This window comes from Cibotium barometz, chromosome 54, assembly GCF_041138505.1.
Source record: "Cibotium barometz isolate CiBa-2024 chromosome 54, ASM4113850v1, whole genome shotgun sequence".
Classification (NCBI taxonomy): domain Eukaryota; kingdom Viridiplantae; phylum Streptophyta; class Polypodiopsida; order Cyatheales; family Cibotiaceae; genus Cibotium; species Cibotium barometz.
Window position 1 is genome coordinate 28,342,625 of NC_141099.1, and position 24,486 is coordinate 28,367,110.

The 24,486-nt window shown below is 43.7% G+C and overlaps 1 pseudogene; it reads right to left on the minus strand.

Moving 5' to 3' along the window:
- Positions 1 to 22,490: 22,490 nt before the first annotated feature.
- Positions 22,491 to 23,918, minus strand: LOC147608005 (uncharacterized; annotated as a pseudogene).
- Between the last annotated feature and the right edge of the window lie 568 nt (positions 23,919 to 24,486).

A 24,486-nucleotide genomic window follows, 5' to 3' on the forward strand; every position in this document is an offset into this window, starting at 1 on the left:
AGGGAAGGCCCGGATTTTCCATGGCCTCTGAAGCACCAAGAGACTTGAAAAATCCACACTGGCCCCTAATTACCAATCCAAACATGCTCCGATTGTGACCAAACTTTGCAAACATGTGGGGGTGGGCCCCTCCCACATGCTTGGAAAGTTTGGTTCCTATCAAAGCATGTTTGGGTACGATGGTATGGGGAAGGCCCGGATTTTCCATGGCCACTTAAGCACCGAGAGACTTGAAAAATCCACACTGGCCGCTAATTACCAATCCAAACATGCTCTGATTGTGACCAAACTCTGCAAACATGTGGGGGTGGGTCCCTCCCACATGCTTGCAAAGTTTGGTTCCCATCGGAGATGTTTGGGTACGATGGTATGGGGAAGGCCCGGATTTCCCATGGCCTCAAGCAACAAGAGACTTGAAAAATCCACACTAGCCGCTAATTACCAATCCAAACATGCTCCGATTGTCACCAAACTCTGCAAACATGTGAAGGTGGGCCCCTCCCACATGCTTGCAAAGTTTGGTTCCTATCGGAGCATGTTTGGGTATGATGGTATGGGGAAGGGCCATATTTTCCATGGCCTCTTAAGCACCAAGAGACTTGAAAAATCCACATTGGGCGCTAACTACCAATCCAAACATGGTCCGATTGTAACCAAACTTTGCAAACATGTGGGGATGGGCCCGTCCCACATGCTTGCAAAGTTTGGTTCCCATCTGGGTATGATGGTATAGAGAAGGTCTGGATTTTCCATGGCCTCTTAAGCATAAGAGACTTGAAAAATCCACACTGGGTGCTAATTACCAATCCAAACATGCTCTGATTATGACTAGACTTTGCAAACATGTGGGGGTGGGCCCCTCCCACATGCTTGCAAAGTTTGGTTCCTATTGGAGCATGTCTGGGTATGATGGTACGGGGAAGGCCCGGATTTTCCATGGCCTCTTAAACACCAAGAGACTTGAAAAATCCATAGTGGGCGCTAATTACCAATCAAAACATGCTCCGGTTGTGACCAAACTTTGCAAGCATGTGGGGGTGTGTCCCCCCCCACATGCTTGCAAAGTTTGGTGCCCATCGGAGCATGTTTGGGTACGATGGTATGGGGAAGGCCCAGATTTTCCATGGCCTATTAAGCACCAAGAGACTTGAAAAATCCACACTGGCCACTAATTACCAATCCAAACATGCTCCGATTGTGACCAAACTCTGCAAACATGTGGGGGTGGGCCCTCCCACATGCTTGCAAAGTTTGGTTCCCATCGGAGCATGTTTGGGTATGATGGTATGGGGAAGGCCCAGATTTTCCATGGCCTCTTAAGTACCAAGAGACTTGAAAAATCCACACTAGCCACTAATTACCAATCCAAACATGCTCCGATTAAGACCAAACTCTGTAAACATGTGGGAGTGGGCCCCTCCCACATGCTTGCAAAGTTTGGTTCCCATCGGAGCATGTTTGGGTATGATGGTATGGGGAAGGCCCGGATTTTCCATGGCCTCTTAAGCACCAAGAGACTTGAAAAATCTGCACTGGGTGCTAATTACCAATCCAAACATGCTTTGATTGTGACCAAACTTTGCGAGCATGTGGGGGTGGGTCCCCCCCACATGCTTGCAAAGTTTGGTGCCCATCGGAGCATGTTTGGGTACAATGGTATAGGGAAGGACCGGATTTTCCATGGCCTCTTAAGCACCAAGAGACTTGAAAAATCCACACTGCTGCTAATTACCAATCCAAACATGCTACGATTGTGACTAAACTTTGCAAGCATGTGGGGGTGGGCCCCTCCCACATACTTGCAAAGTTTGGTCCCCATCGGAGCATGTTTGGGTGCAATGGTATGGGGAAGGCCCGAATTTTCCATGGCCTCTTAAGCGCACTAAGAGACTTGAAAAATCCACACTGGTCGCTAATTACCAATCCAAACATGCTTTGATTGTGACCAAACTCTGCAAACATGTGGGGGTGGGCCCCTCCCACATGCTTGCAAAGTTTGGTTCCCATCGGAGCATGTGTGGGTACGATGGTATGGGGAAGGCCTCAATTTTCCGTGGCCTCTTAAGCACCAAAAGACTTGTAAATCCCACACTGGCCACTAATTACCAATCCAAACATGCTCCGATTGTGACCAAACTCTTCAAACATGTGGGGGTGGGCCCCTCCCACATGCTTGCAAAGTCTGGTTCCCATCGGAGCATGTTTGGGTACGATGCTATGGGGAAGGCCCAGATTTTCGAGACTTGAAAAATCCGCACTGGACGCTAATTACCGATCCAAACATTCTTTGATTATGACCAAACTTTGCATTCATGTGGGGGTGGGCTCTCCCCACATGCTTGCAAAGTTTGGTTCCTATTGGGTACGATGGTATGGGGAAGGCCTGGATTTTCCGTGGCCTCTTAAGCACCAAGAGACTTGAAAAATCCATAGTGTGCACTAATTACTAACCCAAACATGCTCCGATCATGACCAAATTTTGCAAGCATGTGGGGGTGGGCTCCCTCCCACATGCTTGCAAAGTGTGGTTCCCCCCATCGGAGCATGTTTGGGTACGATGGCATGGAGATTTTCAACAAACAATATGATAGCTAAAGTATTAAAAAATTTAAAAAAATCAAGAACATCAACTAAAATGTAATGATACTCAATAATGAAAAAACTCATAATGATATAAACATCAAATAAGTACATCAGAATGAAAATAAGCTACCCCCCTGTATTGGTGACATGGATGATGACTGGAAACCCGGACCTACTAGCATGGCATTAGTTGGTATCTCGTTTGAGATATGTCGCTTTAGGCTTGGGAGACACGTGTCGTGTTTTAATTGATCACGATATCACGATCGAGGTACTCCGCCCGAGATGCGTGGATGTCCCAATTTTAGAGAGAGTGAACGAAAGTGAGTACCCGCCCTATTATAGAAATACTTATGAAAAAGTTGTATAAAAGAAAGTGAGTACCCTCATCTTGCAACCGCCCTATTATAGAAATACTTATGAAAAAGTTGTATAAAAGAAAGTGAATATATATACATACCTCCATCGTTGGTGTCATTGAAATTATCTGTCAAAAGAATTTTGACACTTAAGGATACGTGAGATTATAAACTAATAGTAGACAAAATTGATTAAGTAAACAAGTCTGGATGATGAAAGGTTAATTTACTTTTGAAGTTGAAATAAACTTAAATAAAAAACACGAAACTCAAGTATAGAGAGTCGTACATTTTTTTATATTGGACTCTATTGATACTTTACATTGAGAAAAATGAGAAACAATGCGAACGGATTAAAATATGATTATTATTCCATATGTAACTATGGTTATATTTAATTATGACTTTATAAGAAATAGAACTTAGAGTAGTATGAATTGAAATTCTATACATATTTATTTAAGCATGATCATTATTGGTAAAAAAAAATAGGGGTGAGAAACTTACTTGGAAGGTATTTGAGTCCGTCTGAAAGATAAAACTTACATAGAATAATTGAAAAAATTATTTACTAAGTTATGAAGGATAGCAACTTACTTGCAATTGTCGAATAGCTTTGCTACAAAATACATCATTAAAAGGTCAGAAATATTGCAAGTATAAGTGATGTTGCATGCTGTTGTCGCCCATTGGAGAGAGAAGAGAAAAGGGAAAATTGCTGTGCCATTGTCACGAGCAATGATTTTATACTCACGTGATCACAAATTTTTTTTTGTTAATAACATGTGTTAACATGTTAACATGTTCCCAAAAAAGCCGGTGGCAAGTGACCTGGTAACCGGATAAAATCCCGCCGGGCTTTTGCTATACCCGACGGTCCCGCCGGGAAAAAACAAACCCCGGCGGGGTCGTCATCCAGCCCAGCGGGGTACAATTTCCTATATATATGGGCCCGGGGGGCCCTTTGGGAGTTCATTGCTGACAGCATACACAGGTAATGAAACTTGTGTGTGTGTGTGTGTGTGTGTGTATGTGGGTGTGTGTTCGTGCGGGCAGCCGCCCACTGTCGCAATGCACGGCAGGATGTGGGTGGTCCGCCACACGAGGGATGTGTGTGGGTGTGTGTTCGTGCGAGCAGCCGCCCATTGTCGCAATGCGCGGCAGGATGTGGGTGGTCCGCCACACGACAGGTGTGTGTGTAAGGCCATTCTTCGGAATGGTGCTTACCCTGGGGCACTTAGTCCGTAACGTGGCTAGTCTGTGTCCTATGGTAAGTATGGCATTCCGTAGCGGTACTAGTCGGTAACACGGCAAGCATAGTATCATTATGGCAATGTCACCTTCCCTTCCCTTCCCTTTGTCAAATGCGGGCATATGGTCGGTAACGCGGCCAGTGTATGTTCGTATCCTATTCGTATTCCCATAGAATCGGGCGGCATTTTGTCGTTAACGCGGCAAGTTGGTGTCGTCCGCTAGTGCATAAATTGTTTTTTGCATATTGCGGCATTTGATCGTTAACGCGGTCGAAAAAATGTCGTAAATTTGCTTCCATATTACGGCATATGATCGTTGACGCGGTCGAAAAAATGTCATAAATTTGTTTGATTTGACTTGTATTGTTTTTATTGTGTTTGATTCATGTGATACTTGGTTGCTAACGCGGCATGAGTATTTCATGGATCAAAGTTTACATCATATTGTCTAAACGTTTTATTTTATAATATCGTGATTCGTAACTCGAAAAAATGAATATCTCTCTCTCTTCCTACCCTCTCATGATACACTTCACAACTCTTTCTCTCTCTCTCTCTCATGATACACTTCACAACACGATAGATGTGTAGATAAGGATTTCTTTTTTCTCCCTCTATTTACTGAAAAATTAAAACAGTACATTATTTTTCTCTTTAGGAACTCACAAAAACATTAAAAATGTCATCTAATGTTTCTTCTCTCTATCTGTCACAACTCTCTCTTCCTCTCCTCTCTCTCTCTCTCTCTCTCTCTCTCTCTCTCATGATACACTTCACAATTCTCTCTCTCTCTCTCTCTCTCTCTCTCTCTCATGATACACTTCACAACTCTCTCTCTCTCTCTCTCTCATGATACACTTCACATCTCTCTCTATCACGATAGGTGTGTAGATGAGGAGTGTTCCTTCCCCTCTCTCTCTCTCTCGTTCGATAATGTATACACTTGATAAGTAATAATGCACTTGTTACGGTTGTCTCACGTTCGATAATGTATTACATGATGTTGAGTTCAGTAATATTGTTTGATATTCTGTTTTTGTTTGATCATTGATAAGTAATGATACACTTGTTGCTGTTCTCTCACGTTTGATGATGTATTGGATGATGTTGAGTTCATTAAAATTATTTGATATTCCGTTTTTGTTTGAACATTGATAAGTAATGATACACTTGTTGCTGTTCTCTCACGTTTGCTTGATGTTGATTTCAGTAATGTTTGATATTCTGTTTTTTTGTGTTTAGTGATATTTGCTAGATTTACGAAGACGACCAACATGCTTTCCCCTGAAGAGCGTAAAATCATGCTACGAGCAATTCGCATTGAAGCAGTCATCACAGTGTTACAATGTGCTGATGATGTCGTCAAAAAGATCAATGAGTCTGAGATACTCATGCGAGATCTAATAGACCAGATATGGGAAAATGCACAGCGTCGGCTTCAAAGCGGAGACAACGCTGAGTTGCTTGATCGATAGAAGATAGCAGATTTCAACCATCAACATATAACACGAACCATTTTGGGGAGCATGCGTGTAGCATGCAGTGATCTTAGGATGCTGCCCTGCCTGAAGCTAATATGCAACGTCTACAGTTATGGGACGTTGTATGGAGCGAGCAAAGAGCCAAGAGCAAGCGCATGAAGGCATTGGATGCAGAGTCCCTCCCCAAAAGAGTGCACATTGCCCAGGACGTCGCTGCAACGTCCAGCCAGGCAGATGCAAGTGGTACAGGTGTCTTTAATCGTACCATCTACAATTCTATGTGCACACACCTCACTGGCATCCCGCACGAGGCTCTGTTCGAAGGGCGAACAATAGGCTCTGGTGTTTTTGGCACAGTAAAAGAGTATACAGTTAAAGGTATATCATTTTTGCCGGAGCACATTACTTTTTGCAGAAAGCACTACAAAGGAGAAGGCAGCGCCAAGTTCGAGAGCTGCCAGGCAGAGCAGGGCATGCAGGTTCTACACCCATCAATTGTCAGGTGTATTGCCTTCACAAAAGAATCTCCTTGGATCACTGTTTTTCCGTACTATAATGGCGGCTCGCTTGGTGATACTCTTCTGAAGGTTCCCTTCACATTCAGTGAGTTCACCAGAGCAATTTTCCGTTTGGATCGGATGGAGACAACCCCCGCCCGATAATATTCCTTTAAGTCATCTAGAACTTTCAAAAATAAAACAAATAGTAATAACCATGCCACATATTATGCATGCCCTGGTGGAAGGCCTAGCAGCAGCACATCTGGCAGGAATTGTACATAGCGACCTACATCCAATCAATGTAGTGTTGGATTTTACAAAAGAGTTGAAGCCACGCATAGGTATTATCGATTGGGGATTACTGCTGAGAGCGCCCAAAAAACGGGTGTCTCTCAATTTTGTATTTGAAGCAGATAAGAACCCTGAGAAGGTGGCACAGGCGGTCTCCTACGCAGACAGAGAGCGAAATAAACGGCCGTGGATAGCCCCGGAGCTTTATGATCCGTTTTTTTTTTGCAGATGCATACACTCTTGCATCTGATGTTTTTGCCTTGGGATATTTATTACAAACTTTATATGACTTTTGGCAGAAAGTACAAGAGTTGTGGATGGATAATAGTTCCTATGACAAAGTTACCATGGATACTATTATTCATAGAGTCAAAAATTGGATGTTTCTCCCTAATCGCGATGAGCGAAAATCAATTTTGCAAGTAGTTGAATTTTTTAGATCACTACAACGAGGGCACAATGTCCTCTTGTAGAGCTATCGGTGTCATTCACCCCAATTTTGTAATGATACAGTATCAGGAGATTAAGTTTTAAGAATGGCACTTTGTTTCTCTCTTCATATGTGCCCATTGTTTGAAATATTATCTCATTGAGTCTTTGCAATATCTCTCTCCTCTTGTGATGTTTAAGTTTATGTTTTCTCTTCAAAATTTGACGTGCGCGCATTGTTTGAAGTATTTTTGGAGTCAAGTGGATATTTCTCATTGAGTCTTTGCAATACATATCTCCTCTTGTGGTGTTAAACTTTAAGTTTTTGTGAGTAATGGACAATTTATCTTACGTTGATCTTTACAGTTCATTAAAATCCCAAAGTCATTTATGTTCATGCAGATATGGCAGAGGCGCAAGCAAACGAGCATCAAGAGTTAGCCAAGAAGGCATATGAGCGAATGAAGGCCCTTGCACATGGCCTGACAGCCCGCGAAGCTACAAGAACAGCATGCAGGTTGTCGAAATGGACAAATCCTACTTATGCCCAATGGAAAGACATAAACAAACACGTAACCACAGAGATGATAAAGGAAATATGGCCATGTCCAGATGGCGAGATTAAGAAGGGAAGATGGAAGATTTCACGTTGCACTCACAATGATATCAAAACTAATGCCGAGCGCATTTTCTTGGAGGTGTACGGTTGTCCTCTCCATAACGCCGACGCTCCACTCTATTTTTCTAAGATGTTATATGCTCAATTTATCCTAGAAACTCTAGTGGACTTCGCCTCCAGAGAGGCCACTGTCAACACCCATGACATACGTGAAGAGACAGTGACATTCACAAGGGAAGAACTTGCTCTCATGGTGGAGGGTGCTGGATTGGAGTTAAACAAGGTCAAAGAAAGCTTAGGGGCACAACTGGCAGAGAAGGAGAAAGAAGCTGAGCGATTATCTCAAGCGTCAACTCCTCCCCCGGCCAATAGAGGGATTCAAGAGCAGCTCACAAAGATCAGCCAAGATGTACAGAGCATCTCTTCACGTATTGCTCCTGTGCGCAAAGGAAACCACATCTCTCATTTTTTGATACATCCTGATCTTGTGGGAGTTTCTGCTGAGGCTACTAGTTCCTCCACCCCCCAATGTCCTGTATGTTACAAAGTATTCGATGGGTGGAGCGGCCAGTATATACTACCCTGTGGACACTACTACCACTTAATATGTTTAGTGAGGCAAATGCAAAATACTTCCACATGTGCATTGTGCAGTGTCCCAATAAATCAAGGTATTTATACAGTGTTCGGCATGGCTACTAGCAAATATAAACCACCAGGACCTTTAGATGCAACTCCTAGTGCAATTCGTAATTTATTTCAAGATGAAAGCTAAGAAAGACAAATCCTACTTTTGTATTGATAATTTCTCCAAATACGATCATTTGTACAAGTACTTTTTATGAAATTAATGAAATGACTTCTTCCTCTATGTCAGTATCTTGCTCCAAAATTCTTTCACCGTTTACTCTCTCGTCTGCTAAATTAAGCTCATCTAAGTCAATGTCTAAATTGTCTTCTATCTTAAGGGTGGTGCACAACGTGCGTCCAACATCAAAGTTCTTGTCTACTACATCATCACAATTGTACATCCATCTGGGCATATCTTCTTCATACTCTTCACGTTCAATGTCTCGCAAGATCTTTTCATTGCAATACATGTAAACAAGTTTATCTGCTCGATCTGCAAGAAGTCGATTGCGAATAGTATTGTGAATATATTTGTACATGCTCCAGTTTCTTTCTGAGCCTGAGTTTGAAGAGCACTGACTTAGAACCTTCATCGCAAGGTTGCGCAATAAAGCATAATGCTCACCACCATTCATCATCCACCACTTCCATGCAGGTTGCTCTTTAGCCATTTGTTGAACAAGGGAGTTGGAAAATAAACCCTCTTTCAATCGAAATGAGGTCATCTCCTTTATGCACTTTACACGATCATCATCATTATTATAGAAAGTGTTTACCACTTTATAAAAATCTTGCACCACCTCGACGTTGGACATCAAATCCATATTCCAATATTCAGGATCTAACATGTAAGCAGCATTGTGTAGTGGTGAATGCGCTCCAATCCATCTAGCATGAAAGTACTTCAATAGAACTTTTCTTTGTCTACTGGAGAATGGTACACACCATTGTTTTTCCACCAGTGAATGCTCTAATTTCTCAAGACACTCCAAACTCCGCTGGACAGTCCACCATTGCATCCATGTTTTTCCGAGATTAGGCGCTCTTTGATCAAGACTTCGTACGGCATACATAACAGGCATCATTACATGGTATGCATCCATCACACTGTTCCACCAACTTCTTCTCGTAAGCGCTGCCTTCAAGACTTTGATTTTCTCTTTCACTTTTTCAAGTTGAGTGTTCTCCCAGTCATGAAATGCCATGCATGTAAATGTTTCGCAAACTGCATCTTTATTTCTAAGAAGAGACTCAAAAGTGTAAAAGTGAGTGCAAAACCTAGTCTCCGCTGGAAGCTTTAACATAACTGACATGCAATGTCGAAAAATATCTAACACTCTCTGTCTCTTGAGCATGAATCTCACAAGCTAGCGAGCAATGTCGACGATTGAGGCAAACCATTTGGTATCATCAGATTTATACCAATCTTTTAATACAAGATTCAAACTATGAGTATTACAGCCTACCGGAAAAATATGTGGATATTGTCGCTGTAGGATTTTGGATGCATTTTTGCAATTTTTTGCATTGTCCATGATGACTTGGACTACATTTTTGGCACCCACTTCCTCTATCACAGAGCTAATGACTTGAGCAATGTAAGCCCCAGTTTTGATTGAACCAGCTGAATCCACGGCACGAATGAAAGTCTCACCTCTAGGTGAAATAACCATTATATTAATTAATGGTTTTCTTTGTACATTAGACCATCCATCACTTACTATACTACATCCAGAAAGCTCTATATTGCTAAGAATTATTCTTTGTACACGTTCTTTTACTTGCGCATAACATTTCTCTAATAGATCATTTCGCATAGCATGGTACGTAGGCAGCGAAAACCCTGGTCCAAACTCACCAATTTTCTTCCATGCTCTCTTCCAATGCTCACTGTCCACCATCATCATAGCACTCCCAAAAAAGTAAATCGCTTCAGCAAGGGCGAGTTGTGCATCATCGAGTCGACCTTGACGTAGGCTTTCTTGCAATGAAGTTTGACGCATGGGTATATTTCCTACGTCAAAGTTTCGCTTGCAGGAAGATGCACTGGGTAGATTACTTTCTGGTTGCACATTGCCGTTCGGGGTACAAGTAGGCGATGTAGCGGGAGTTTGATGATTAGAACAACAGTGTTCTTGCTGCCTTGATACATCAACAGTAGGAGTGTCATGTTTTCTTGAATCTTTCTTTTGAATTTCTTCTCTTATGCGTTTGGCCACTATAGGTGCAGAGGGGTGGGTACATGACTTTTTCTTCGGTCCGCCTAAAAAGTGTTCTCTTAGTCGAGGCGCCCCACCTGATTTTACTGCATGGCATAGCTTACACTCCCAATCTATGAATCGATCACCAACGTTAATTGCATATTGCCACTCTATCCCAGGTGCCTTTTTTTTCCTGCTATTTGAAATTTGGACTCTATTGGAGGTATCACCACTGGATCTAACATTGTCCTCCATCTCAACAAATAACCTATTCAACCAAGCATATAACAATGAATACACAAATGAAAAAACAACAAATCACTCACGTATTACAAAACATACATTAGCAGACAAAGTACTTCGAAACTATCTTGACAAATACAAAAGATCATCACATAACACAAAACTACTTCAAACTATCTTGCAAGGTCTTACTACAAAACTACTTCAAAACTATCATGCACATTGCACCCCCAATGAAGGATGCCTTTTGTACCCAATTAAGGATACTTTACACAATCAAAGATCTATGCTTGCCCAATACTCTAGTATAGGACAATAGACCTTCTCTAACATTCACAAAGAAAATCAAAGATCTATGCTTGCCCAATACTCTAGTATAGGACAATAGACCCTTGTCTACTCTAAACTATATCAAGTATCAAGAACCAATACAAGCCCCTAAGTAGGACTCTTGGCTCCATCAAACCATTCATAAAGCAGAATGAGGTAGATTACATACGTGGCTCAAATGCAAAGCTGAATGACTCCAAATTTGTCCCTAAATCTCCGCAAGTATTAGCTACGAACCACACCGTGCCCCCAGTTCAAAGAACTAAAGACGAGTGGCTCAATAGCCTTAGGAGTGCCTACAAGGAAAGACGACAGCCCCTAAGATAAGGACGTTCTTCCCAAGAGGACACTTCTAGCAACTCGAGAGCTCTACAAGTACTTTGAGGAGAGATATCACGCCCCCAAAACAAGGACTATCTCCCCAAAAATTGTACGATGGGTGTCGGGCAGTGTTTATAAACAAAATAGTACCCCGCCGGTGTTCTTTTGTTTTCTCGGCGGGCCCGCCGAGATAAGCAGTTTTCCCGGCGGGCCCGCCGGGAAAATCAAAAGCCCGGAGGTGTTACGGGACTAGTGGGTTCTGGTAGGTCATTGCTCAGGGCATGTGAATATACAATGTGATCACAAGTTTTAATATGTTAACAATAGGTTTTGTTAACGTGATCACGAAATTGTGAAGACGTTAATGAAATCCCTGGTCACGAGAGAAGAAAATTTTAGAGAAGAATATATATATATATTGTATTAATATTAAATTAGATCTTAAGTTAAGGCTCTCCCAATAGCACGCAACGCTTTATTCGTCAAGGGAAGGAAAAAAAATCAGCAACCTCCCCGACTCGTGCGCTGATGGCCAACGCTTAAAACACGAATAAATATATATGTATATAAATTAGCTTTAAATTTTTTTCTTTTATTAAAGCTTAACAAGCCTCTAATGGCTTGAAATGTCTCAACGGGGTAGAAGTAAAAAGCCTGCGCCTAACACGACTGAGAGAGATATGGGAAAAATAATTTTAAAAAAAAAGTAAACTTGGATTGTTGCGCTTGTTGCCGTCAGATGGAGAGAGGAGATGCGTCACCTTTGCCCGGGGTGGGTGAAGAGAAAATAAATAAATAAATATATACATATATATATATATAATTTCTAGGTTACCCACAAGCAATTGGTAAAAAGATTTGCACCCAACGCTCAATTGAGAAAGAGAAAAATAAAATCCCAAAAGTAATTTTGAAAAACAAATCCTCTAAACAATTATCATCTGTTCATGATGGATTTCATGTAGTTGCAGTAGTTTAACAATCTGGCTATGCTCTACATGCTTCTCTCCTTGCTGATTCAATCCAGGATTAGTGTTGAGGAAGGTAGTTTTGTGGTTTTGGGAAACCCACTAATAGTTTTTCACCTAGTTTTACCCTTTGGGCAATAGATTGATGGAGATTGGTTATCCAATGGTTAAAAACAAGTCTTCTTTCAACTATTCATAAACATAAATCCATAAACGTGTTCTTCTTCAATTTAAATTCAAAAAATTTATCAAAGTCACCTCGATTTTTGTCTCTTTCATCTCTTTGTCCACAAATTCTTGACTGCCTTCAAGAAGATAAAGTTAAACCAATGCTCTGGGACCCTTTTGTACTTCTTGGAGAAATAATTAAAAAGTCCTAAAATATATCAAAAAATAAAATAAAGACTTGAATTAAATTAAAATAAAATCACATAGCATAACATACGGCAAGAGAGAAAGAATAACATCACCATCAAGACAAGATTAGGTGCAGTCTCCCTCCCCATGCCGTTGATGGCACGGAAGCGGTAGAGCTGTCTACGCCCTTATAGAGTACCACACTTCCACACACGCATGCAAACACACCAGAACACCAGACCAAAGAGCATGAACAAGACTCATATTTCAGAAAGGACCTTGACCTTTAAAGAGGCGGATATCCCAAGATATCCCAGACACCAGCTACACCAAGCACCGCTCGCAATCAGCCCTCTCCAGCTCCTGGTCGATCCAAATTCCTTCGTTCCTTGCTTCTCTGCAGCCGTCCTCCTCGTTCTTTGCACTGCACCTCAACTGAAGACCACTCTGTCCTACACCACCAGCACACTGCCTGTCCTCACGCAAAGAACCAGTCACCCTTCTAACTTTGTCACAAACCCGACAACCAGCCCAAAACCAACAATACCAAGGAGGCCTTCTTCTCTTATATCTCACCACTCTTCTGTTTTCCCTTCAGCCCAAACGTCCACCCTGTTCTTCAGCACTGCGCCTATTTGCTGCTACCCCACACCAAACACACGAGCCTACTGTCTTTCACTCGCTTGCTCATCCAAGAGCCTCTCCATCACCAGTACCTGTACATGCCAGCCCCTACGTAGTCACCTATGAAGCAAAATCTCCAAGCCTGCCCAACCCAAAGGCGGCTATTTCCTTTCAATGCTACCAGCACTGCCAGTCTCCAGTTCACCAAAGCGGCTTCTTCTAGCCTCCAGCAGCCCCTTGCGTAGTCCACGCTCCCTTCCTTTACCCCAGAAGCATCACCCCTTCTACAAGGCAGTAGCTTTCTCTGTGTTCGGCTCTACCAGCTGGCACCCTCCAGCTCCACACTCTGCGTCTTCAGAGGCCGCACACGCCCCAGTGCTGCTCCTCTGCAGAGCCTGTGGCTGCACACGCCACCCAGACACCGGGCTCCTTCTGTCCACGCGCTCTTCCCCCCGCTGCTCTTCTCTGCAGCGCCTCAGAGCCCCCAGCCCTTCCTGTGGCTGCAGCAAGCCACCCACATCACACACGGGCTTCTCCTCTTCCCCGTCAGCTCCTCGCCGTCTCCACAGTCCCGGCTGCCCCTGCTTAGCAACTACCCACGAACAGACCGGGCTCCTCACCTGCCCGTCGGCTCCCAGCAGTCCTTCTATCAAACCCAAGCTGCGCCTGCAGCTGCAGCTCGTCCATGCACTCTTCACCAGTCCGGCTGCACACGCTGCATCTCGCCTTTTCACATGGGAGGGCCCCTCCTCTACAGCCCGTCAGCCTCGCGAACCCTTGCTACGTACCTGCAGCTGCCGCACTGCACTCCTCAGCTACGCTAGAGAGCCCCCCCACTCAAATCAAGGCGGCGACCATTAACTTATCTGCAGCCCACGCCAACTCCGCCACCTTCGACCAGCTTCCAGAACGCTGCGTTGGCAGCCCTTCAGCGCTCCACGCTTTCGTTACCAGCTGGCACATTAATATTATATATATTTTATTCCCAAGGCCTACAAAATGGCCATACTCTCCTTTTCACACCAAACTAAAGGCCAGCTCACCAATTGCTCCACACACCTCTCTCTCAAGGCAACATCGGCCCCTCTCGTCTTTTAATTGCCCTTCATGCCATACCTCTTCAAATGCCACTTTTGCCCGCTCTTTTCTTTGGAGACGCGTACACACCGAGAGCTGCCAAATGGTTGATATCACCTCCATCTGACCTTTCACCAGACAAGCCTGCAACAAGCTCAACACCAAACCGATCCACACTGAACACCTGGCAACACTCTCCTGAGCAAAACTTCACACATGCCATGTACACGTATGCACATATTATCAGCCTCTATTTTTGTCCACACATATTTAGCAACCCCCTACTTCTGCTGAGACATTTATGTCCAGCAGCTGCTCAATCAGAAACTACTTATCCCCCTGGATCAAACAGAAACCTCGGTGCATCTACCTTCCAATCCCTCAAACATTCTCCTCCTTCAAACAACCATTGATACACCCTGCCATAACCTTCTACTTCCAGCAACCCCCTGGGCTCTTTGTACATGGCCTCCTCACCATCCACTGTTGCACTTCTTCCTCCAGACCAGCTCACATAACCTTGTGGTGGAGACATCCATTCCTCTGACTCCCACCCATAGTCATGTACCGAAACAACACTCATCTTATCATCAACCCCCATCTCACGGTCACTCAATTTCCAGCCCACATCATTGGCTTCCAACCCTTCTTCTGGACAACCTGCCAGACTCGAACTATAACCAAAACACTCATCCATATGCTGAGCATCCACATGTGGTGTGTTCACCATACACTCACTTCCCTTCAGCCCATCAACACCAAACACAGTAACCTCGTGCACTGCAGACTCCTCATTGTCGCTTTCCTGTAGTTTCTCCAGCTTCAAGACCATTGGCGATCCTGCAAGATTCTCCACATCTTGCACAGGCATCCTTACCAAGTCTAAGCTCCCCAAACTCCCAGGCAAAGCATCTTGGTCCCCCTGACCAACAACAATAGTTTCACATGCATCCTCACCATCACTGACAACCACCAACTCATTCTCCTGGGCATGACAAGGAACACACACCTTTTGATCAGCAACCACACCTGCGAAGTCTATCGCACCATCAACCAAAGGAGCATCCAGCTCACCATCAATCACACCGTCACTCTCTTCCTGCTGCACAACTGGCATGCAAGCACTCTTCTCCAAGGAAGCCATCTTCAACAGATCATCCAGTGCACTATCCAGTACACTGTCCAACTCACCATCCACACTCTCACCACAGGCTGCAATATCCAACTCATCACCCGGATCATCCACATGCACTCCATCCACAGCACCTTCATCTGTAACACCTTGATCATCACACTCCACCTTGACTGGCTGAAGTACTGGTATCTGCTCACAATCCACAACATCATCAATAACCTCATCCTTCTCCTCCTCACCTTCTGAAGGCTCTTTAGGGCTGATTCCAGAAACCTCACCCTTCTCCATTCCCAACAGGCTAACCTGTCCCATACCCTGCTCTCCAAATGTGACCTCACGGACCTCACAAACACTGGGTTGAATTGCATCCTTCACCTGCATATTAGGGCCACTCACCCTATCACTCATTCCCATAGACAATTGATATATTCCACCATCAGCTTTGGCTGGTCTCTCACATTACCCCTCCTACAAGGCAGTAGCTTTCTCTGTGTTCGGCTCTACCAGCTGGCACCCTCCAGCTCCACACTCTGCGTCTTCAGAGGTCGCACACGCCCCAGCGCTGCTCCTCTGCAGAGCCTGTGGCTGCACACGCCACCCAGACACCGGGCTCCTTCTGCCCACGCGCTCTTCCCCCCGCTGCTCTTCTCTGCAGCGCCTCAGAGCCCCCAGCCCTTCCTGTGGCTGCAGCAAGCCACCCACATCACACACGGGCTTCTCCTCTTCCCCGTCAGCTCCTCGCCGTCTCCATAGTCCCGGCTGCCCCTGCTCAGCAACTACCCACGAACAGACCGGGCTCCTCACCTGCCCGTTGGCTCCCAGCAGTCCTTCTATCAAACCCAAGCTGCGCCTGCAGCTGCAGCTCGTCCACGCACTCTTCACCAGTCCGGCTGCACACGCTGCATCTCGCCTTTTCACACGGGAGGGCCCCTCCTCTACAGCCCGTCAGCCTCGCGAACCCTTGCTACGTACCTGCAGCTGCCGCACTGCACTCCTCAGCTACGCTAGAGAGCCCCCCCACTCAAATCAAGGCGGCGACCATTAACTTATCTGCAGCCCACGCCAACTCCGCCACCTTCGACCAGCTTCCAGAACGCTGCGTTGGCAGCCCTTCAGCGCTCCACGCTTTCGTTACCAGCTGGCACATTAATATTATATATATTTTATTCCCAAGGCCTACAAAATGGCCATACTCTCCTTTTCACACCAAACTAAAGGCCAGCTCACCAATTGCTCCACATACCTCTCTCTCAAGGCAACATCGGCCCCTCTCATCTTTTAATTGCCCTTCATGCCATACCTCTTCAAATGCCACTTTTGCCCGCTCTTTTCTTTGGAGACGCGTACACACCGAGAGCTGCCAAATGGTTGATATCACCTCCATCTGACCTTTCACCAGACAAGCCTGCAACAAGCTCAACACCAAACCGATCCACACTGAACACCTGGCAACACTCTCCTGAGCAAAACTTCACACATGCCATGTACACGTATGCACATATTTTTGTCCACACACCGTGTAGCTCCACTTTCACGATATGAGTATTTAGAGAATTTTATTTCATTAAAATAGCCCAAGGAGCTAAGAATAGATGAGCGTACAAATTGGGCTTGCTTTTCTCACTTTTGGGGTATTACTTTACACATTTTTAACCATATGAAGTCTCCTAAGGTTTATACATATAAAAACCTTTGCCTAAAGAAAATTGCTAGTGGGCCTTGTTACATAAAATGACTTTGTGCACATTTACACCTATACATTTATCTTGTGCCCACTTGCACATTCCATTAAGTTGAGTCCTGCACAAATTAAATTAAACATATTTTTGTACGATTATTAATTCATCACAAATATGATAAAATATATACCTGTAATAGATATATGTATCTAGATCAGGAGAGAGTGTTGAATAATATGATATACATACATTATCGTTGTAGAGATCATATAGTGGTAGTGTTTTAATGTGTTTAGGCTATGGACTACCATTAGATGAATCCACCAAGTCATCCATCTTCTATAAGAGATCTTTGACCAAACTGTTTACAATGTTTAAGGCCTTCTTACCATAAGTTACATGGATCGATTGCTTGATTCTACATGGGGCGAATAGAAAAGGCCTTCCCATTTATAAGGCAATCCCTTTGCATTTGCACTTAGTTATGCAAACTCAACGGTTCCTTATCCGGGCGAAAGCAAGGGATGGTGGTACAAAATTGGTTGTCCTTGACACCACCTAGCCTTGGTAGAACGAGAGTAAAGAAAAAGAGGGCAAAAAGGAAATAAAGGAGAAATATTAAGCTGTGAAAATTCCCTGAGGTGTTATACTTTAGTCTTTTTTTTGAAACGTCCCATAACAGATAGACGTGGGTGGAGACGTGGGTGCAGACGCAAGGAAGCAGATTTCTCTCTCTCCCTCTCTCTCTCTCTCAGACCTCCCCTCTCTGTCTGTCTATCTCTCTCTCTCTCTCTCTCTCAGACCTCTCTCTGCACATCCTCTATCCCCTGCGGAACACCATAGCCCTCTCTCTCTCTGTATAAACATGGTAGCGCAGGCCGTCAACATATTTACAGAGACGATGCTAGAGGTTGAGTGTGATTCCTTCACTAACCTTGAGTCAGGGATACCTGCATTTACAGAGGATACTATCAATGAAACCCAAGCTACTCACGAACCTGTCGGCAACCAAGAATTTCTCCGGGGCTATTGGGCGCAAAAGAAGCGTGAGCAACGATGCAAGGAGCGCAACCCTGCTAGGGAAGGTAGCCTTTCAAGAACCAGGTCAAGGAACAATATATGCAAAGCCATGGCTAGATGTTGGCGTCGACAGACCCAAGGACTAACAATAGTAGAACAACAGGAAATTCTAGAGCAGCTCATGCATCATCAGTCGTTTTCCAAGTTGAGGAGTTCGGATGTGCAATCGAGTCTTCTTTCCAACGTTCGCAACACATTGACTCAATTGAAAGTACCTCACTCTGCAAGTGAGCTGTTTGTAAAGAGAGCCTCTTTGATGATGATACTGAACAATGGTGATCAGAGAACAATGTCAGTGAACCAGTCCAAAATTGCTGCTGTCTTGGGTGTTCATCGACGGAATATAGCGGCAGCAAGCAGTCGACTGGAAACGAAAGATGAGAATGAAGTGTTGCCACTTAGTGCTTGTCACAGACAATTGCCTTTGTATACAAGTATCACAAGTGAAACTAGAGATTTGGTGACCGCTTTTTGGAAATCTGAGACGAGAGTTTCACCAAACAAAAAGGATATTTGTAAGCAGAGGATCGAGGCAAAATGTGTCATCAAACATCCAATTCATCTTCTAGATGACTCTCAGGTAATATGTTTTTGCTACAATGCAATCCATGGTGGCCTTGATTTCTGTTGGAATAGTTCAAAATTTGTAGTCTTTGGGCAGCACTGAAAGCTTGGCTGTTCAGTACCAAACTGGTAGTTTTTTACCAGCAATCACTCTAGGCCATAAGTACCAATTTGGTACTGCAATCATTGTAGGTACTAATTCCCATATCCAAGTACTTACCATTGTTTGAATTCCCAGCTCCATAATAGTATCATTGTAGGTACCAATTCCACCTCCATAGGATTAAATTTGGCACGTCTCTGAATTTTGCATTGTACCCAACAGGATTCACGGTACAACTTTTGGTTGCAATGTCCAAGAGTAAGGAAGCACAGTCTCAATTTGGCACTTTTGAGAAGCACTCACACTTGGTAGTGTAATACCAAATTAGGTTTTGGAGACAGATTTGGTGCTTTCAATGTATCTTGCAAAGTACCAAATGGATGCATAGTACCAATTTTGGAGCGTTTTATATCCAGAAAAGTATCCAATTTTGTATTAAGCATCCAATTATGGTACTGTAAAGTATACAGAGAAATAGCCAATTTGGTACTGTGGATCAAGTTCGGTACTATGCAGGGTGCTTTAAGTGTGCTTGGTTAGTACCTAAGGTGTTCCACAGCTCCAATTTGGTTTTTTTGGGAACCACTTACACTTGGTAGTATAATACCAAAATGGGTTTTGGAAACAGATTTGGTGCTTTTAGAGGATACTGAAAAGTACCAAACTAGATGCATAGTACCAATTATGGCGCTCTTTGTATCCAAAAAAGTATCCAATTTTGTACTAAGCTTCCAATTATGGTACTGTGAAGTATACAGAGAAATAGCCAATTTGGTACTATGGATCAATTTTGGTACTATGCAGGGTGCTTTAAGTGTGCCTGCATAGTACCTAAGGGGTTCCACAAATCCAATTTGGTGTTTTTGGGCACCACTCACACTTGGTAGTATTATACCAAATTGTGTTTTGGAAACAGATTGGGTGCTTTTAGTGAATACAGAAAAGTACCAAACTGGATGCATAGTACTAATTTTAAAGCTTTTCTGTATCCAAAAAAGTACCCAAATTGCCACTATGGATCCATTTTGGTAATATGCAGTATGTAAAACAGTACCAAATTGGGTACTATGGTTCCAGCTTGGTACATAGAACCAAATTTGGTGCTTTTTTGTATTCACAAAAGCACCCAATTTGTTACTATGATCCAATTTGGTACCATGCTTAATGTAGAAAAGTATCCAATTGGGTACTATGGTCCGCCTGGTAATAAATAGAGCCTAATATGGTGCTTTTTTGCATCAAATTTGGCACTATAGTCTGTTATCTGGCACTACAGTTCCAAATTTGGTACTTTAGAATGAGTTGGTGGTTTACAATACCAAATTTTGTACTGTAAATAGCTTTGGTGCTTTACTCTTGTTTGATAGTATTCTGAGCTCTAACGTGGTTCATTTTTCGTTTAAAGGTGGAGCTCTACAAAAGATTCAAGAGCATGTATCCTGCGGTGAAGTTCTCACTTAGGTCCTTTGAGACACTCAAGCCTTTTTTTGTCCGAAGATTGAAAGAGCGCTATACTTGCTGCTGTATTTACCATATCCAGATGGTATACTTCAAGGATGCTTTCAATCAAATGCGCCAGAACAAGTTTGGGCATCACGGCAAAGAACATCCATGTACATGCTCCATTTGTGGTACACGTAGTGAGGCAGGCCAATGTTCTGCAAACCAGGCTGTTTTTCAACACATAAGTAACTTGCTGGATTTTATATTGTGCCCTCGCCCTAAGGAGGGTGAATATCATGCAAAGAGATGCTTGCTTGGAGAGTGCCCCAAATGTGGTGTACGAAAGTTGTCATTCTGCCCAGCCGAGATTGCAACAGATAGCAAGGAGGTGACTGTTAAGATATTCCAGGATGTGGGCACTGGACAGGTTAATGGTGATGGAAAAGAGAAGAAGCGAAAGGACTTGGTCGTGGAAAGGATGAAAAGTGCAACTTTCATTCATCTCTTTTCAGATCATCTGAAAAGCTTCGTTAAGCACAACTTTATGTTTAGGTGGCAAGCCCAACAATTCAAAGACTACTTGCTTAAGTTTCCGAGAGATGTTGTGGTATCTGTTGTTGATTTTGCAGAGAATTACAACTTTAAAGTGCAAAATGAGATCCAGTCCATGCATTGGTGGTCAACACAGGTAACAATACTGGTACACATCTCTTATATCAGAAATTCAGTAGGAGCTATTGAGAAGACTGTGCATTTTTACATATCAGATGATAAGCTCCACGACACGCTCTTTGTTCAGCATTGTTTTATGCTGCATGACAACTGGATGAAACAGCAAGGACACTGTTTGCGTTATCATTGGGTATGGTCAGATGGTGCCGCTTCACAGTTCAAGGCAAGAAGACCACACTATTTCGTAGCCAGGTATTATCAGTTGACAGGATTGCTTATGATGCATAACTTCTTTGCTTCAGGGCATGGAAAAGGAGAGCATGATGGTGCAGGTGCTATTATCAAGAGAACCCTGACGCACGAAGAGCTAAAACCCGATGGCTGGCCCATGAAGTGTGCGGCTGATGTGGTCAATTTTTTGAACGCGAGGTTTCAACCGACAACGGAAGGTGGAAGCGCCAGCACAAGGAGGGTGTTCTGGTTGGTTTCACCGAATGATGTGCTGCGTTTTCCGTTGTGGGACTGTAAACCAATTGCAGGCTCTCGCTCATTCCATTGTGTTGACGGCTACTCAACGCACAATCCATGTGATGTGCGTTTTCGTACGCTGTCATGCTTCTGTGATCCATGTGTGAATGGGCAGTGGAGGAGATGCAATAATAAACAGCACATTGAAGAATGGAAATATGTCTCCATCGAGCCATTGACAGAGTCAGTACAACCTACAAATAGTGATGAGGACGACGATGATGAGGAGAACTACAATGATTTGTTTTCCTCCCATGTGAGTGAGGATTTAAGCATGCCTATGTATGAAGGAGACCCCGAGGTGTTGAGCCAATTATTGTCCATTGGGGATAACTTTGCAGTGAACGCAGCCGAGGAGAAGGAGGACTTCTACCTTCTTAAGTGCACAAAAACCGTTTATGTAGCACCAAGAGTACTGAAGGACCTTTGGCATAACAAGATCGTAAGAGGTGGATTGCTAGTTGAGGGCTTGTACTATGCCCAGGTTGAGGGCAAAGTTGATACCTATACCCTATTAGATCAGACACCACCGGTGATGATCTACTCGCATCTTGTTAGAGCCATACGGTTCCCCATGGAGGCTATCCCTGGCCTCCATCACCACTTTAAACTATCCTCAGAGATATATGAAAATATCTACAGCAGTATGCCATATGAAGACGGAAGTGACCAGGACGGGAGCCATGCAGTGTTTACCCCAACTACAATTCTAACCACTGGCAATAGTTGTAATTCTCTTGAATAGAATCTTGCTTGTGATCAGTACTGTCTAATTCTCTTGATTAGAATCTTACTTGTGATCAGTACTGTCTAATGCTATTGCTGTGTTATCAATTTGGTACTGTGCTTTATTGTTTTTAGCTCTGTTGTGTTTTTGCAGTACCAAATTTTGGTACTGTTCCTTTTTGTTTTCACCAAGTAGTAACAGAAAAGTACAAAAGCAGTAGCCAAAAAAAGTACATGTACAAAAAGATAATTATCATTAAATGCCAAAGGCAATGTACAAGCATACAGAATCTTTTACACATCAGGGGGGTCAAAGCGGTACGAATACCCCTCCATAGATACAAAGTAGTTGACAACGAACGAGGAAATGTCATCCTCAACATCAAACAAGGGATTCCGGTGGCTGTAAGCAGTGGGGAACTTATCAGCTAGCCACCCGGAGATCCACGGGAAAATGACATCCATAAGATACTTTGGCTTGTGGGGGTCATAATACTTAGGCTCATATGACCGGATGCAACAGCACGAGTCGTAATCATTCTTCAAGGACTTGTATCTCGTGTCGTCCACAAGGAGGGTGTTCGTTTCATTGAATTGCGGATACTTGCGCCACACTGTTCTTAGGAGCTTCAGAAAAATAGGCTTGTTACCGAACTCCTTCGCAAGGACTGGCACATCTCTGAGTTTGGTAGCCCACCTCTCACAATGAGACTGGTCAAAAATATCTGTAAAACAGGTAAACCAAGCAATTAGAATAGCAGCACAAATAAGAGTACCAAAGCTAACAAACAGTACATAACAGTGAAAAGGTACCAAACTTGGTTCAACACAGTACCAAAGTACCAATTACCAAAGTACCAAACATTATAAAATGGTGTACACAAATGTTACCAAGCACAGAACCAAGTACCATAGTATCAAAGCACCAAACAGTACCAAATTGTGTACAAAATAAAAAACACAATTTCAAACTACCATAGCATCAGAGTACCAAAGTACCAAAGATAACCAAAGAGTACCAAATTATGTACAAAACAGTGCCAAATTGTGTACACATGAACAAACATAGTCCAAAGCAGCATAGCACCAGAGTACCAAAGTTCCAAAAAGTACCAAATTGTGTTAGCAGTGCCAAAAGTACCAAACTACCAAATAGTACCAGATTGTGTACAGAACAGTAGCAAAGCTAGCCAAACAGTATCAAAATCAATAAAACCAGTTGTGAAAGTTTAGGGATAAATACCTAAAAAGAGGCCTTTCATCTTCATCAACCGAGGGAAGCAAGCATTCATTATGGCCATCAGGTTCTTCCTTTGGCTACATGACCAGAGCATCACGTCGCATCGCTTCCTCAAGTTGACGATGAAGTCCTCCGCATCAGGTCTGACGACACAATATTTGTATTGAGACACTTGCACACCTCGGGGCCTAACTCCATCTGGGAACGGGAGCTGCCACAAACCCTTGGGTGCTTCAACATAATCCTTCAGTAGCACTCCATTGACATCCAAAACAACAAGGCGCCTATTGCTTGCCATTACATGTATCGGCATTGATGTATCCGGTGGTTGTTCATGTAGCCACCAATGGTCCCCTGTTGTAGTACCACTAAACTATATGAGTAGAAGAACACAGCCTTTTCGCAAAAGCAAAGTTAGACATTGGGCACCAATAAAAGGTTACAAAACAGTGACAGTAGGACATGACAGTTTACAAACACATTGACACCTTTCAAGAGTAGAGCAGCATGACACAAAATGCATCGATAAAAGCAAAATGGGCTGGTATTTCAAATTAGTCCAGAAGCAAGTACAAAATGCTGTAACATCAGCTAATTTTTGCAGCCTTGCGGCTTGAGACCACCACCAACGGGGCGCTTTCTACATTTCATAGCGAAGAGCTCGAAGAGGGTGGCTGAATCATTGCTATCACCTGTTTCTAAGGGCGTTGCATCAGGTGTCTCCTCCGTAGCTCTGTCCTTCCCCACACCTTTTGTATCCTCCGTGCCTTTAGGCAACTCTACACCTTCACCCTCCTCTGCACCTTTAACCTGCTCTGCACTTTCAGTAGCTTCCCTCGCCTCTTTGGCCTCCTTCGCGCTTTTAGCCTCCTCTACACCTTCAGCCCCCTCTGCACCTTTAGCCTCCTCAGCACTTTCAGTAGCTTCCCCCGCCGCTCTGGCCTCCTCATTGCTTTTAGCCTCCTCAGTGTCTTTGGGCTCCTCTGCACCTGCAGCCTCCTGTGCACTTTGAGTAGCTTCCGCTGCCCTATTTTCGTTCTTCCTCCTCTT